This window comes from Cajanus cajan, chromosome 10 (assembly GCF_000230855.2).
Source record: "Cajanus cajan strain Asha chromosome 10, NIPB_CcT2T_4, whole genome shotgun sequence".
NCBI lineage: Eukaryota > Viridiplantae > Streptophyta > Magnoliopsida > Fabales > Fabaceae > Cajanus > Cajanus cajan.
The window spans coordinates 47,841,105-47,860,355 of record NC_138526.1 but is presented as its reverse complement, the minus strand read 5'-3'; positions in this window follow the sequence as shown (position 1 = coordinate 47,860,355).

Sequence of the window (19,251 nt, the reverse complement as noted above, 5' to 3'; positions counted from 1 at the left end):
TTTCTTTACTTATTCTTCTTCCTTGGTTCACTTCGATCTTGAAGTAAGGAAAGTTAAAACTTAGATTTATGTCGACCTATGATGCATATGATTGTATTGCTTGTGTGGATTGTCTCGTTTTCAGGTGAAAGGAGAGTAAATTCGTAGTCTAATAAATGCAAAACTCATCATCACGCAAGATGTGCTTTTATGGAATGAGACATGGCTCAAATCAAGAGCCTCTAAGATTGGTGGCATTAGGTGAGGAAAGAGAATAGTCTATGACTTGGTCACGTCAATATGATTTGAATGACATCAAGTGTGAGATGAGAGAATTAACTCTGACTAAACTAACGTCGGAAACAAGTGGAGTGGCGTTGGGCATGAGGAGAGAGACTTATCTCTACATAATTTGGTGTTGGTGTCAAAGGAGTGACGTCAGGCATGAAGAAATAAATTTGTCTTTGCCTAAAATGGGGTCAAGCGTGGGTTTTTCTATGTCAAGTATGAGAGCCATGTGGTTCTTTACCTTATCCATGTTGGGCACAACTTGAATGGTGTTGGATGTGGACGAGACAGAATGCTCCTTGCCTCAATGGGGTCAAATGCAAGGTGTATGGCATCGGACGCAGGTTGCCTTGCAAAAACTTTTTGTTTGCATAAATATATGATGAACATGAATATGCTAGGTGAATCTATTACATGTTGTATGGTGATAGGTGTTGGTGTTCTATACACACACACTCTATCTTTCTCTCTCTCTCTCTCTCTCTCTCTCACACACACACACACACACATATATATGTGTGTGTGTGCGTGTGTGTGTGTGTGTTTATAACTGTTGAGGCATGATGCTGAAAATGCTTTAAACAATTAGGCATGATATGTTGGATGATTGTTGATGTTGAGAATGTTGTAGGCATTTTAGGCATATTGATTGATTTAAGATTAGAGAAGATGGTGTTTTTTGAAAGTTGGATAACTGATAGTGTGGATATTGGTGTGGTGCTCTATGAGCCCAATTGTCTTGAATAGGCGTTGTCTTTTGAAGTGGGTTGAAACCCCTAAATGATTATTGGAGAGGTGCATGGCATGGAGGTAGTTAATCAACTAATTTCGTAGGTGATTTAGTTACTGCATGTCATGATCGTGATATGCCTATACCCAATCTATGTTATACCTAACGATGATGTTAAACTTTCTTAATTTAAGTGACGACATTCGAGAAATCATGTTATATGGATTAATATCCCAATTAGTTGTTGATCTAGCAGGTATTAAAAGATTGATTGATTCGATATGATCAAGTCATTTAAACTGCTCACCTTGATTATAAGAGATCTTTATAGGTAAATGCATGATGATGCATTAGTTGAGGTGTATACATATGATGTATTGTTTTTGGTAATTGTTCATATGTTATATGAAGTTCTATGTTGGATGGCATGGTCGTGGTGAGTTTGATATAATTGTGTTACTTATCTTTCAAACTTGTTTGATGCTATGTTGAGATGATTTGTTATGGTGTTAAGTTGTAAACCATAGTTGATTTTTCTTGTATGATTTACACGACGATATTGTTGATAATATAGTTGTGCTACTTCTATACTTGTTGTATGATTTCTCTTTTGTACTATAATTTATCCTTGTATGTTTTTCTGGTGGTTGAAATTACAATAATCATGTTTACATAGGAATAAAGCATAATTAGGTTGGAGGAGTCTGACAAATTAAGGGTCACGCTGGATGACAATGAAGCTTGATGCTACTTCTATACAACTTTTTTGTAGAGTTGCTTAACCAATAATTTAGGTTACAATTATAGTTCCTTTTAAATCATTGTATATACTTATATGTACATAGGATTTATTATTGTTTCTTTGAAAAACTTTCATTTTTGGTGGATTTTATCCTTATGCATATAATTGTATCATTAATTATGTTTTTTCATGAATTGTTTGTATGTTAACCTTAAGTAGACGTGTCTATTTTTCACAACAAAATGTTAAGTCATTAAATGTAGAAATTATGATGACACGTTAAATATATTGTTAAAATATTATACTAAAATCATTTTTTTTCTTTAATATCACTTTTTTATAATACTGTTAATTTTAGTTTTTTTTTAGTTTCAGTGAATCACGTTTTTTTTTTCAAATAGAAATACAATGACAACAATAAAAATAAAAAAAAAATATTAAATGCAAGTTTTTTGCATTTTTGCTTCAACTTTTATCACTAGTCTGATTCAAATGATTATAATGAATCACAAATGCGAGATAATACTTTGTTTATTCTTTTCTAATCCACCGAAGGCCGATCATGTTTATTGGTCAAAAACTATAAATTAAATACGATCAAATATCTATCAATAAAAAAAGGGAGAGTCTTATATAACTAGACCATACAATGCTCCTCTATTTTTTGTAGTTATGTCTGAGTTAACCATTTATATATTGTTAGTGTAAAGTTTTTTTTATACTGATAATTAATTATATTTTTTAATTGTGTCATGTCACTGTAAATACATTTACTTTTAACAGTGACATGACACAATTAAGAAATATAATTAGTTGTCAGTGTAAAAAAACTTTACTATAATAATATATAGGTGATTAATTCTTTTTTAATTATATATTATGCTGTTTTATAAAAGAATTGATTTATTCTAAAGAAGTATTTAGTTTGTTGTTTCTGTGGTTGGTAATGCAGACTACCAAGAAGAAGTGAAATAGTTAATAATTAAGAGTATGCTTCTATATAAATTTAGAAAGATTTTAAATAACTTTTTTATTAAAAAAATACTCTTGATTTTTAGTTGGAAAACTCTAAAAAAAAAATCCTTTAAGCTGTATTAAAAAGACTGTAAAATTAACAGAGACATTTTACACTCAAAATTTAGTGTTTTAATTGCTGAGTTTTGTGAGGGCACCTGCTTCGGGCTTCAATTATATGCCTTAGCCGCAAACCCCCATCCTCATCATCTCCTAACGCTTTTTTTAAAAAAAAAAAGAAAAAAAAAGAAAAATAAGAATATATTTATATCTATTTAAATTATATGAAAAAAAAAGCTCAAGTCATCAAAAGATGTATTCTTTTTTATTTCTTTACAAAATCATTTTATTTTAAACTAACAAAAAGAAAAGTAATCATTTTATTAATGTAAAATATCAATCAATTTTATTAATGAGTAATTTTAATTTAAAAAACTTTATCTTTCATTTTGAATGAGTCTCTCTTTCTTTTTTTTTTTTTTTTTTTACCTAGAGGATTTGAATTTGAGATTTTATTTAAAAGGTTCAAGTATAATTTTATTCAAACTAACAATCTGAAAATAAATATTTAATTTTTTAAATATAAAACAACTACGCTAAAAACACAATTAAAACAGAAATAAAAAGCTTATAATCAACACTGCAAATAACAATCAAATATGGGGAAATTTGATATTTGCCAATAACATAATATAAAAGTGTTTATTGTAACGACCCGCCATGGTCTCTACACTTAGTGGAATCGCACTACTACTAGTGAACTAAGGAAAATATTAAATTGGATAACTCATACACACAGGTATAGATAAGAATAAAAATAACCAAATTCTTTAAATACAAAATAAAATGCCATATATGTACAGTTATCCCAAAATTAATATTTCCTAGTGCCGGTCAAACAGACAAAAATCGCTACCCAAAATGGTAACCCTAACACGAGGATCAAACTCCCCGTCTCGCAGCGGTCACCTCGACTCCAAGCTAGCCCTGATCTGCTCCCATACCAAGTATGATCATCGCAGTTCCACCACATGGAAACAGAAGGGTAAGCTAGAATTCACAAATGAATCATAATAATCTATACTACACAATCGTATTCATAGAGTCACACCATACACTCTATCCAATACTACTCATGCATAAAATACAATCCACCAATCATGAAGTCAAACACCACACTTCATCATATTAATAATCATGCAATAAATGCATCTCATGACAGATATCAATGCATATCAATCATCTAATGCGTCGTCACGCATACACCTAGGAGATCTCCATAACAATAGAGCTGTATAAGTGACATTCCATCCTACTGAAACCACCCCAACCGTTTTCACGCCCAAAGCGCCCGCTCGGTCACAGCTAAACAGGATATAATCCTCCCTCGGGTTTACTCGGATGATGTCACTTACACACTTGGAAGTCCAGATCCACCGTCAGGTATAACACAGCTGGGTACGGGCTTACCACGACCTTGGCATGCATTAACCAAGTCAATAGTGGAGTTCGCCCACCGACTATCCGCAAGGATCCACGCACCTTCCCGAGTACTTGGTTAAGGGAATAACCCTCGACCTCATACTCCGCTCCAACACTAGCTAAGGACTTAGAGGAGACTCACCCAACCTAGTGGCCTATCTGAGCACCACTCTCCCAAATCCAGTGGCCTCCCAGAGCACCACTCTCATATATCAGTGGCCTATCCAAGCACCACTCTCAAGAGACTCTATGTGAGCTCTTCCAGTTCGAAAACATTTTTCCTCTCCTCAAGTCCTAGGCTAGACTCATGCCATAAGGCATCACATGCAATAATGCATCATACATCATAATGGTTTGCCCACCATCATGATCAACAATCATACACATGTCATAAGACGTCACATGCAATAATGCATCATACATCATATATGGTCTACCCACCATTATGATCAACAGTCATACTCATATGAACATATACGCATGTCATATCATATTCAAACATTCATACGTATCATCACAAAGCATACATATGAATCACACCTCACCATACATCATATATCATACATACATGATCTAAAACTTCAACTTTAAACATGCATAAGCATCAATTCATTCATAAACTTATTCACGCTCGGCGTAGCCTGAGCTCGCCCAGCCTAATCCCAGCCTGAGAGTCTCAAGACTCATCCACGCCTAGCGCATTCAACCTGCGCCCGGCCTAAATTCCAGTAACAGAGTTCACAAACTCTCATCCACACCAACAAATCCAGCCACATGCAAACACAAAATACAATGCATAGGCTCCATACAACTTAAATAAACCTAGAATCAACATGCACCCATCTGATGCATCAAATTCACCAGAAACCCCATTTTTTTTCCAAGACTTTGAACAATTAACGAATTCTCTGATCCAGCCATGGATCCTCAACTTTCATGCATCAATTGAGTTTCTAAACTCACATGCAACTTAAATAACAAATATTCTAGCTTCCCTTACCTGAAGATTGGCTCAGATAGCCAAAGAATGAACAAAAGTATAATTTCCCCTCGAGGCTCAACTCGGAACTTCAGTCCTCCCAAAACAAGCTTTCTAATCTGAATTTCAAGAAAAGTCAGAAGGAGTTAGTGATCTAAAGGAGAAAAGGAGTCAAACAGAGAAATTTGGGAGAGAAAGGAGCTCACTGACCCAGAGACCTTCTCTCTAAAACTTCTCTCTAAAAACTCCAAAACTCCTGAAGGCCCCCAACCTCCTATTTATAGACTTTCGGATTGGCCCAGAACGGCCCGTACCGAATTCGGAACGGCCCGTTCCGAACTCCCAAATCACGCACAAAATTAACGCCCAGAACGGCCGGTTCTGAAATCAGAACGGCCCGTTCCGGGACTCATCCGGAACGGCCCGTTCTCCCTCCAGAACGTCCCGTTCTCCCTCCAGAACGGCCCGTTGTCCCTCCCAGAACGGCCCGTTCTCAACTACAATATGTAGTTCAATTCAGTAGCTTGGAACGGCCCGTTCCAGTTTGGGAACGGCCCGTTCTGGGCTACTGAATCAGCCTCTTCTTTTTTTATTTTAACAATGTTACATTTATATCTTTTTCTCTTGTTAGTGTCAACATGCTTGAAATCGAGTATGTATATTCTGTGAACATGTTTGAATATTTTTTTTTTCTGCAAACACTTTTAGAAGGATATAAGAAGAAAAAAAATTATAAGCCAAAATTAAGATATATATATATATATATATATATTATAAAGCTTTTATAAAATAATTTATACATAAATTGATTTTAATTTTTTAAACCCTTTTAAAAAAAAAATGAAGACATATTCAAAATTAAAAAGAATGGGGAATTTGCTTTCTTTTATTGGTAAGTTGATAGTGACAGGGCCTTATCTTCTCCTCTTTGCACGGCACAAATAGAAATCAATCAATCAAACAATTATTATTATAGTATATATAAGTAACAGTCCAAACAGAAACAATGTGATTCTAAAACCAATAATTGGGTTACGTAAAGGGAATAAACTATTGAAGCCAAATAAGGAAGTACCCTACCTGCATATTAAAGTGGAAATTGAGAATAAAATAAGAGGAATAATTTGAATTAAAATAATGCGAAAATGGAAAAGTTTGACGAAACGACGTGATAAGATATTGAAAAATGGCTTTTCATGAATGGAGAAGAAGCCTCCACGTCTCCCTGTACTTAAACCTCGTACATCTTGCCGACAACGTACACATCCTTAACCAAAATTTAACCTAACGCTATTTTTCTTTTAATTATTCATTTCTGCTACATTATTTCTTTATTTTAACCCTACTATGAACCACCATACCACTATTCCTCCACGTTAAACACTTCCCATTTACAACGTTAATTATTTATTATTCGCCTAATCACTTTCATCTCTTCTCATTTCTCAACTTACTATAGAGATACAACTGTACTATTTTGACCACATAATAGAAAATCTCTCCACTTAAATGTATAACTCTAATAAATAAAAAATCATACTTTTTATATACACAGTTTAATTTTACTTTTATAAGTATTTTTTTTAAAATTATATATATATTTTTTTATTTTTCCTGTGTATTACATAATTGTCTGTATTTTAAATAATTATTTATTATTATATAATTTTTATTATTTATTATTTTGAAATATAATTTATAAAGATAGAAAGTATCTTTTATATGCTAATATATTATTATATTATTATCTTACAAGTCAATTTTGTGAAGTTAAATTAAATTTTAATTTATTTTCTTAATAAGAAAAGTGTTGGTAAAAAAAATTCATACATTTTTTTATATCTTATAAATAAATTTTGTTAAGATTAAGTTAGACTCTAATTCAAAATTGTTGATAACAAACTCTTTCTTACACTCTTCTTAATATATTTTATTTTATTAGTTAAAATTTATTACAAATCACAAAATTATGCACAAGAATCATTAAGTAGAATGTGTAATCCACCAAATTTTCTATTTTTCATAAATTTCTACTAATTAAAATAAATGTGTTGTTCAAAAGAACGTTAGAAAATAGGCTACTTTTCTCTTTTTAAGATTTTAATCTCCTTTTTCTTATTAGTCAAAATTATAATAATAATAATAATTAAATTTAAACTCAACACTTTATATGTATATTATTCCACCTCTCTATCATTAAAGGGCTCTAGTAATTTTTTTAATCTCCTATTTTGTGATGCTCTTTGTTAATTTGTTAGGAAAATATAACATGATTAAGTAATTTTACGGATCATTATACCAGTTCAACCTCCTTATACGACTACACCATCCAAATTCACTTATTACATGGATATCGATCTTTAAAGACAGTAGTTTCTCATGCTCAATTCTTAAAATCACATAACTACCATTATCAATCATGAAATCCTTTTAAACATATGTAAAAGACTTTTGCTGTGTTGTGCAACAGATTTTCTAGATAAATGCGTAACAAATCACCACGAATAATTGCTTAAAACATTGTTTTTTTTCTTCCTAAATATTTCATGACAACCTCAAACAATAATATATGCATATTTCTATATTAATTATCATTACTTTCTCAAGTTTTAATTTGAGAGTTGAATTCTCTATATATATGTCTCCTCTAACACATGTTGAAGATTCACCATTGATGCTTCTTGAACGAAACTTCCGCACAAATCACTTATAGTGGTTTGTTCAAAACATTAAATATGAAATAAAATTCATACATTGTCCACTAATATAACGTGATTAGGAAAATGCATTTGACAATAATTATTACTTAAAGCTTTTATATAATAAAGATTTTAAACATTTTTAATTTAAGAAAACTTATTGTTTTATTTAATAAAGATTAAAAGAAAATATAAAAAAATTAAAAGCACATTCTTAATTTTTTTTTAAATATATAACAATTAATATATGTTATGGAGAAGTTAAGTTCATAGGCATTTCACAGCTAAAGTGTCCAGCTGCTTGTATCGGCTATAAGATCGAAAAGGGTTGGTTTAGTCCTTACAAAGTTGAGATGAAATCAAATTTAAGTTGTATTTTAATAAATAATTTAATTACATATTTACTGATAAATTCTTATGAAATAAATTAAAAATCATTTAAATATATATAATAAAGTTATTGAAATAAATTAAAAAAAAATCATTAAAAAAACATAAGTTGCTTTTATTTGATTAAATAAACTATTCTTTCAAACATCTCTTAAATTAAGAGAGGGACATCAAAAACACACTTCTTCTAACACACTCTTTTTTATTAGTTAAGTTTCATTAATTTTTGTGATATTCAATAAATTTTAATCTATCTTAAAAAATGAGTATAAATAAATGTATTTCACCTCATTAGTATTTCTTAAGTGAAAATTAACTTTTCACGATAGTCAAAATCTTTCAATAATTTACTTTTACATTATATGAATACTTTTGTTTTTGGTTCAAATATGTGTTTTGCATATTTAGGATGTTTAACTCTCTTTCAGCATATCTATCTATGAGAAGAATAAAGTGGTACTTATAATATATATGTTAAACTTAAATATATTTTAAGTCTATGTAAACTGTAAATAATGTTTTGTCTTGTTTTAGTTTTTCCAATTTTGTTTCTTATCGTTTTTAGATCCTTCACAATTTTTTAGATTTTTTTTCTTTTAGCCTTTACCCTTTACTTAGTCTTTGTTGACGTATATATGGCTAATAAAATAAATAATATTAGTTAAGATAATTAAGGCAATACATAATTTTAAATTAAATTTATAATTAGTTTATTTTTAAGTGTTGATATATTTAAGTAATGTATTTATTATAGGGATATTTATGGGGCGGAAGACAAATAGTAGCTCCTGTCATATACTCTATTTGGCATATATATATATATATATATATATATATATATATATATATATAAAAGATAAATACATATATTTTATTTCTATAATTTATTTTTAAACCTTTAATATATTATCAATAAATTATTTTCATTGCTCTAATACATTGTTCTTTGTAATACTATATGTTTTAGGTATCTGGTTTAATTATATGTGAAATATGATTAAATTATTGTATTGTAATTCTTATTATTGTTTTAGAGTTATGGGAGCCAAGGGATTCTTTAGAGTTAAGTTGTCTTTGAGATAATCTTGTACAAAGTTAAGTTGGTTCAATTTAAGAAAGAGTATACAAGATTTTTCTTAATAATAAAAATAAAAAAAACGCTAACAACTAAAAATGACTAATAAGTTAATGGTTCGGATGGTATGGACTACTTGATTCTATTAAGTTAGATTCAAAGTTTAAGTTTTGTGCATAAAAAAAAGTTGTTGGTAAAAGAGATTTCACTAAAAGTGGTCAGTCATATTTTTTTGACAAAAATTAGTTGTCAACGAAACTAATAGAAATTCCAGATCAATATTATGGTTTAAAAAATATAAAAATGTCAAATTTTTTTATAAAGTTTAAAGCAAAATAGTCATAATTTTTTAATTAATTATATTATTGGTATAAACTATTCACCAATTAAAAAAAACATATTTAAAAAAATTAAACATGTAAAAATATTTAAGTAATGATAAAAGAATGAAAAAAATAATATGTAGTAGCTTATAAATGTCACTGATGTAAAAAAAAAAACTTATAAATGTTATTCATAATAACTAATTAAGTATATAATTTTTGGTTGGAAAGAATGGGGATAATCCTAATTCAATTTTAAACTCTATTATAATATTAAAGAAATTTAGAAAAGAGATGAAAAATTTTAAAATATTTTCATTATAATATCTATGATATTTTTATTTATGTTATTAAATTTAAAATTATTAATATATAAAGTGAATTGATTTCTAAATTATTCTCATTCCCTTATGAATCAAATAAAGAAATTTATTTTCTTTTTCTCTTCATTCTCTCAACTAAATAAAATATCTAATTTCTTCCCTCCCTTCTCCTTTCCTCCTTTTTTTATTTATTAAAATCTCGTCATTTTTCTCCCTTAAATCAGACACCTTATAAAAGTTTTAGTGAAGTCTAAAATGTTTAACTTTTACTAATAATTGGTACTCGTGTAAAAGACTTTTTTATTAATAAAAAATATAATAACAATAACAAAATATAAAATTAAAAATTTGTATATATTATTATAATTTTTTAATATTAAGTTGATTTTAATAGTTCAATTATATTATAATTAAGTTATTATAAATATACATTTATTTTATCCTCAACTTCATATTTATTTGTTTATTTTATTTCTTATTTACTTTTTAACACGTCATTTCTTATATATGTCCAGTTCAATCCAACCAATTTGCATCATTTTAATATATTTGTTGGGAATCGCTTGTTAAGCTCGAGCCAAACAGAGGCATCAAATCAAATCAAACAGTGATAACACAGAGTTCATCGGAACAGAGCGCCACTTGGTTAATAAAATAATCAAATAAAAAAGGTTAATCGTCGCAATTTTTGACCATTTTGTAATACTAGTTTCGAATCCCCCACCCAACTCATAGGATATATATATATATATATATATATATATATATATATTTATAAGAAATGTGATAATAATACAAATTATAGAAAATACGAATAAATATATTGTGTATATAAACAAATGATAAAAATTTAAAGAACTTGTAAAATATTTATTTTTAAGTAACTTTAAACGCTCACTAAAATAAATTTAATTATTTTGGCATTATTTCTCCTTAATCAAGAAACATCTTCATTCATGTTATTGTGTATGGTCTTAAGAATTTTCTTTTTAAAAAACATATGCTCATAGGAAACATCAAACAGAAAATTGCAACATTTGTCTAGGAGCGTGGTATTATCCAATTAGTTGCTCATGTATCAATCAACCAATTCTTTTTTTCTTTTTTTGAACTTTTCTCTCGTCTCTCAACAAAAATTACTAATTACTGTAATGACTCACATCCATAAATTAGGGATTGCACTTGAAAAAAAATTATCCCAAATCTTTGATAACTTTCTTTTTCGTCAAGAAAGAACACAACAAACTAACAAGAACATCAAATTAAAAATTCAAAAGCGCATTACGTTATAAAGATTGAAAATGAATTAAAAAAATTAAAAAAACAAAAGATGTGTGAAATTAAGGAGCCATTAAAAGTTGAAAGCCTATGTGAAATTGAGTTAACTCTATAATGAATTCAATTATATTAGACAAAAATTCGCGTCATAACACAATGTGATGCTAAATCAACATTAATGTTAATTTTTGCATCCTCTCTTAATCCAACACAACACTCCAAAGTTGGAAGTTAAGTAGTTGTATCTATGTTTTTAGTCAATGCTAGTTAGCCTTAGCTAAAAATTGAATGCTAATTTAAAAGTCAAACAAATAAACATTGATGCTACATTTAACAATAATGTTATAAAAGTTAAATCATTGACTTTATCAACAAAATAATTAGTTTACTATAAGTGCTATCACTTAAACCATTAAAATAATTTAAATCCTCCATCAAAAATTGAATCCCTTCTCATGGTTTTCATTTTAAAACTATCTCTTTTAAAGGTAAAAGTAGTGCAGATTACCAATTAAGTCGATCATGGTCCAAAAAAATGAAAAAAAGTAGAGATAAATTAATCTCTATGATAATTTTAATTTTATTGTTCAATAAACTAAAATCCCCTCAAATGATCGCTAAAACATTTAGTGCAAGAGCTATTTAGTCTTTATAGGTAGTTGTACCACAATAAAGAAAACATATTTTAAAATGAATTTGTGTGATCAAATACGAAAATAAACCATGACAACAAAAAATATGATAACTCTTTATGTTTCACATGACTATTCCTCGTGAAATGCTTCCTTTGTGGAGTATGATGTTCCTTTTGATAGTAAATTTGAAAAATAATCTAAACACTATAATCAATTTTCGTTTCCCTTGTCATTGACATTGATGTCTAGAAAAAGGAGCTTCCATAACAAATTAATTCCAACAAACCTTCATATTCTTCAAAGTTATAATTACTTCAACAATGAAAAATAAATGTTTTAAATTAATTACAATTTTTAATGTGAAAAATTAACATGTTTCAAATTTGATGTTATTCTTAATAAATGTTGTAACATTGTGATTTTGTGAATTATTATTGATTTTATTAATTTATAGTTTGTTGTGATTTATTGATTAATCGTTGAGAAACTCTTAATAAATTATATATGAGATTTTTTTTTAAATTTGAGTTTCATAAATTTATTTTTTTAGAAAATTTTGAGAAAGGTCAAAGAGGGAAACTTTGAAACCCAAGGATAATTGTTTTCTCTACTAACCCTACATATTTCTCTCTTTTCCTTCCCTGATTACAAATCATGTGTTGTGTAGGTGATTTAAAGCTCAATTGAGAATCATAAACCTTTGAGGGTTGGTGTGAAATTCTTCAGAAGGTCTCAACTTTTTTCTTCAAAAGGTCTCCATGATAAGTTTCATATTTCTAACTACCAAAGTATATTCTTGATATGTTTCACACTTAAAGTTAAATTTGGTAAAATTGTGAGAATATTTATCAACTATGAATATAAAATATGTTAAAAAAACAATCAAGTTATTCTCATTATATGTAAGCATATGATATTTGTCATTGTCCAATCAAAATACCGTTACATTGTAATGAATTCAACTAAAAAAAGTTAGGCTCAATTTTGGACGTCTAAAATGATATTCAAAATGTCTTATATTTTTTTTTGAAAAATGCTTTACAATAAAAAAAATAAAATGAACATGAAGTAAAATATCTATTTTATTAAAAAGAAAAAAATGATGTTATAAAAACATTATACAAATTTATTGCATGAATAAGTAATCCCTAATTCTTGTAAAAAAAGAGAGGAAGAAAGTAATCCCTGATTAGTATTACTAAGTATTCAAGTTGAGAATGTAACTCTGGTTGACAAATACAATCTTTGAATAGAATATCTATTAATGGAATTTTTATTTTTATTTTATTTTTCACAAAGTGAAACTGCAAGGGTCAAGTATGCCCCATCAATATTTTATGATATGATAGAATATTGTAAGGGGTCTTGTCTAATCCTGGAACAAAATAATTGCTGAAAGCTGCATTGGGCCCCACTATAGTTTCCTGAACTTTCCTATGGAAATATGGCCAAACAAAGGAGCACCTAACAACAGCTACTTGGTACTTGCCCTTTGGAAGTGCCAATAAAAGAAAATGGTAAAGAGTAAGACAAGGTGACAAAAAAAAGAGAAGAGAATATGAGGCAAATAACAATGTTTTGTTAGTCGCACAATTAGTATTTAGTACTTCTTCTTAGGGTAATCCTCCAACCTTAGAAACTTTTGGAAAACATTGTTTTCTAATTCGGGTAACTCGACTATTATAGTATTTTGAGCTAACCCCACCAATCGGATTTGACATTTTGAACCGGTTATATCCGGTTTTGGGAAGGAAAAAATCCTGCTCTTTTGAGTTTGTCTCCCAACCAATTCTCAAGCAACACGTGTCCTTCTTTCCTTCACACGTTTCTCACCACCATAGCATAGACCCATCCCTCCACTGTTTTGGGTCAAAATTGTGTGAAATCGTTGAACACTAGCCCAAGATCGTGAACAATAACTCAACAAAGTGCATGCTTGGTTAAAAGGTAAAAAGCCTAATTAAAGATCACATTTTTTACATACTATAAGTGTTGCATGTTTTAAATTCACAACAGGGAAGCTTATGATGCCGTCAAATTTGAAATTACTTTTAACATTTTGAATTTGACAATTAGACAAGACTTATTTAGATTCTATTGATATTATTTATATTGAAATATCTTATTAAATAAATATTTGTTAATCGTTGTAGTTTTATTCTTGTTTAATTTCATGATTTATGTTGAAGTATATTGTAAGAGTTTAACGGACAGTATCCAAAGTCAATATTAGAATGACTTTAAGTCCCTGTACATAGTTTTATCTAATTTCATCTTTAACATTTTTTTTCTTCTGTTTTTCTAGCCTTATCTTCTAGTTTTTTTTTTATATAATCATTAATTTAGTTAATTTAATGTTTACGATAAATTAAATGAATAATACTAATTAATATGATTAAAATGAATAATACTAATTAAGATAATTAAGGTGATAAAAAATTAAATAAATATAATTAGATTAATAATATTGTCAAGACCGACCTAATTACGATTAAGTTTTTCATAAAAATACTTAGATTTAATATTTAAATACATTTGAATTATTAGGATCGATTAAGTGCTTAGGATTGGGTAAATATGATGTAGTATTTGCTAATGATAAAGAAAAATATTTGAACGTATCTATATATAAAAAAAATAATCTCTATAATATAAGAGAAAACAAAAGAAATCACTAATAACATGCGTGGTTAATTAGTAAATTCTTGAATCGTTTGGGGGCAAAAGTGGATATTTGTGATAAATACAATTCCTTTATTTATTAAGTCAAATGTGGACAACTGAGTGACATTAAAAATATGTGCACTTGTCCATTTGCTACGAGTTGCGTCTTGGACGTACAAACGTTTGTTTGTTTGTTTGTTTTGTTTTGTTTTGTTTTTTTTTTAAGTAAAAAAAAAGGTTAGATTAAGATTAGGACGTATAAACGTTTAACATAATATTACAAGGAATTTCTGAATAAAAAATTTATTTTAATATCTCTACAATAAAAATTGACATATATCGAACTTCGAAGGACAAAATTTTAATTTTGTTAAAATAACATAAAAATAAATATAATTTCAGTATACTTTTAAATATTTTGATAATATTCTTTACTTTATATTAAAATTTTACTTAAATAATCTATAACATTAATAAAAGATTAAAAAAAATCTTATTTTGGTGTCTATATTTTCTTTTAATTTTTTAAAACAATTAATTTAATTATTCCAATATTCTGAAGCTAATAATGATGATTATAGAATAATATAAAAATAGTAAAAGAAGCATATCTAAATTTGATATCCTTACTGGTTTTGGAACGGTGTGGTCCCTCTTATCAGACAAGAAACCTCGGCTTGCCCCTTCTTCTCTGGACTGCGCCGGTTAAAAGATGCATCGCGCCTCATTATTGGCCTCCGCTACGATACAAAGTTACAAACACTTGTTATACTTGTTTTTCATCAAATTATACTTGTTTTAATAAAATAATTAATTTTATATATATTAAAAAAATAATTAATTATATAAAATTTTAATCATTTTATAACATTTTTTTAAAATTATACTTTTTTTTTTTATATATAAATATCAAATAAAATAACGCAACTGTTTTTTCATCGTTTTCATTTTAATTTATTTGCAAAAGTTTGAAGTTTGTTGAAAGCAAAAGTTATTTATTTTAATAATTTAAAATATTTACATTAATCTTTAGAATTAATTTTAAAAGTACTTATTAGATGAAATGTATGAAAATATAATAAATATTTTGATTTTGAATCAGAAATATCACTTTTAGATAAATTTGAGTATAACGACTGGTGTTAAACATTATGTCTCATGTATTAATGACGTCTATTTCCAACATAGTGATTAGTGATTGGTTACACACATACTATAATATACACGTGTTGTGCTACGTATACATGTAGTTATTAGCATCGTGGGTTCGTGTCTATACACTATACAGTAATAGAAATGTATATATATGCCTTGTCCTTCAGCTGTAGCTTAGGTGGTGTCCTCCATTAATGTAATTCAGACAAAATCAACTCAGATTTCCGAAGGTGGTATTTGTTCACCAAATCGCACCCCTTAGTGGGTTTGTTACATCGTATGTTTTAATAATAAAATACTTCTCCAATAGTGATTTAAGAAATTTCAATTCAAAATTTAAATAAAATATCAATAAAAATTTGGGGGGAGTCAATGCGATAAACTTTCAAGATTGAGAGTTCACAAAATAGAATAAAATTCCCATTTAGTTCTCTTTAAAGGTAAGTAACCTTTATGCTACCTTCATTCATTTATAGGATACGAATTCGAAGATATTTTTAATTAAATTAACTCATGCTTTGGTTATGTTTATGTTTAATTAAATTTATTACATTTTTTTTAATTAATTAGTTCTTCCAATGATTAAATATGCTTTTATATGGTTTAAAATACAAGTCTTTTCCCTATAGTTACTCACCTTTCAATTTTCTTATATCATAATTAAAATTATGAAAAAGGAAAGTCTATTGCTTCACATAATAAAATCAATAAAAAATACATATAATTGAAGATAACAATAATTCAATTAAAATAGCAAAAATTAATTAGGGATATACCCAATCCTAAATAGCTAATCACATACATATGGTAAAACTCTATGAATAAATAAAGTGAAAAATCAAATTGGTCAATAATTGACTAAATTGATAGTAATGGAGAGAATAACTTTCCATCCTTCGTCATTCTGGATGAGTGATGAATAGGAATATTTTTTGTCTCCATGTATAATTAAGACATTTTTAACTAATTCTTATCATTTAAAAAGGTTGGTTAGTTATTTTTTTTTCATTATTAAAAAAAGAACTATTTCCCGTTAAATGAATACGAGACTAGTCTCCCTTGAAAGTTTGTCAGAAACTAAATAAGTAAATATTCTCTTTAATTTAATTTTTATACATTTATAAGTATTAAACAAACACTAACCACTTTATTAAATGACGTGAGTTCATTATTATTTGCCCCAATCTAAATTGATTAAAAAAATTAGTTAGTTTAATTGATTATATTAAAATTATTAATAATTTAAATCATTTTTTTTAAAATTATTCTTAATAATTTTAAAATTAATCATCTATGTTCAATTAATTGCTTCTCATCTTCTTTATTTATATAAAAAGAGAAAGGGAGATTACCTCATTGATTTATATCATTTGTTATATTCATACCTATAAACTTCTGATTAGGATATTGTGGAAAAAATAACTAATGTAATAGATAATTAAAAAAATATCTTATAAAAATAACTAAATAAAAAAAAAAAAAGAATGAAAGAAATACTTAACCATCAACCAAAACTCCTGTTTAAAAAGTATGGGCTAAAAAGGTACCTCATGATTAAAATATTGTTTTGTCTCATGTAAAATGGGAAAAACAAATGTAGAAACAAGCACGTGAAACTACAATAGGGCTTTTTATGCCAAGATTCCAAATGTCAGTGTGAATTCTTTTTTATATTTTGAAGACTTACTAAAAATTGTGGATAGACTTTAAAATCTTAGAATCTGCTCAGTTTTGTTATTTCTTAAATAGTTTCATATTGATTATATGTATTTTTCAAACGTGGTATTATTAACAGAATTTTAATGACTATTAATGAATAAGGACTCAATTTTTTCCCCTATCGTTTACACAATTTCCTAAAATTAATATTTAAAAATTAATTTATAAGTGATTTGTGTTAATCAAATATTACCTCGATACCAATAAAAAAAACAAGGATTCAATTAATTATTTAAAATATGAATTTATGTTCAAAGCTTTTAAATTACGGAAATATATTAAAAAAACTTAATGATTTATAAGAACCCACAGTGTAATTTAATCTTAAATTAATTATAAGACATGACTAAATAGTTACAGTTAATTCAATAAATTTAATAGTTATTAGTTTATTAAAACGACATATGAGATCACGAATGGTAAATTTTTATCGATTAACCGTTCTTATTTTTGTTTGGCTAAAAATGGATATACTTCTTCATTTTTATTTTTTTTTAAAAGAGCAAATTCTCCAACAACAATCAATTAAAATTACAAAGGTAAAACAATAGAAGTTATATTAGCATGAACAAGTAAAAGAAAGAAAGAAAAAATATTATTAAAAATGTACAAGTTCTCCAAAAGTATGGATGATGAGTAGCACAATCTTTTCTCGGAAGGTTAATAGCGTTCAGAGAATCAGTCTGAACAACAAAATCAAGTAGCCTATGTTCCAAGCAAGAGCCACTCCGTTATAAATAATCCATAATTCTGCATGTAGCTAGCTAGCATTGAACAGCACCCAAAGTTAGCTTAAAAAGAGAACAAGATATAGCGGTTCTGTGATGACAGAAAACGCCACCAGCAGCTGAGTTCTGAGAGGATAAATTTAGTACAACATGAGAGCATGAATCCACCAGATGTGGGCAAGGGCGGCTTCGACATACACTCCAAGACGCAATTCAATAGCAGTATGGGAAACAAATCACATTATTATGGGAAACAATCACATTACCAAATGCAAACTCCTTCCTACAAAACCACAATATATCTAATGTACATGTTACTTCAAAAATGAGAGCCCATGCACCCACAACCATCCACACCAATCAATTATCCTTCAAATTTTCACTTGTCCCATAGTAAAAATCTTGGCCAAAAAGCTAATTCTGCTTGACACCAGGTACTAATACACTTGTTCATTGACTTCATCATCACGTTTTTTAAAATCTTTATTTTTTATTAGCAAATCTCTTTAGTGACAAGAACCGAAGTGACAAGGTGTTGGGCCATTGATCAATCGATGTCAATCACATAATAGTTAGGATCATCACGGAAGGAGTTTATTCTTAGTCTTATCTGACATATCGGATTATTTATATAAATTTAAACTTGACCAAAAATATATTAAATAAAAATAGGATAACTTAATGTTTTACTTTAATATACCAATATTAATATATATAATTAAATTATAAAATTTAAATTAAAACATGTTTTATGATATATATATATATTTTAAAATAAAAAATATTCTTTTAAATATAATATAATGTAATATAAAGTATTATTTATTAAAAAATTATATTATTAATTGATAATTATTTTAAATTTTATACATTTTACAATAATAAAAAATAAATTAAAACAATTCAAAATATAATTCTACTCATATAAAAAATTATATCGTTTCTAATTTTAAGATTCAAATTATTTAAATTAAAATAAAAAATTGTATCAAATTCCTAAATGAGTTAAAATTTGTTCACTTTAATAACAATCCATACTATAAGAGAA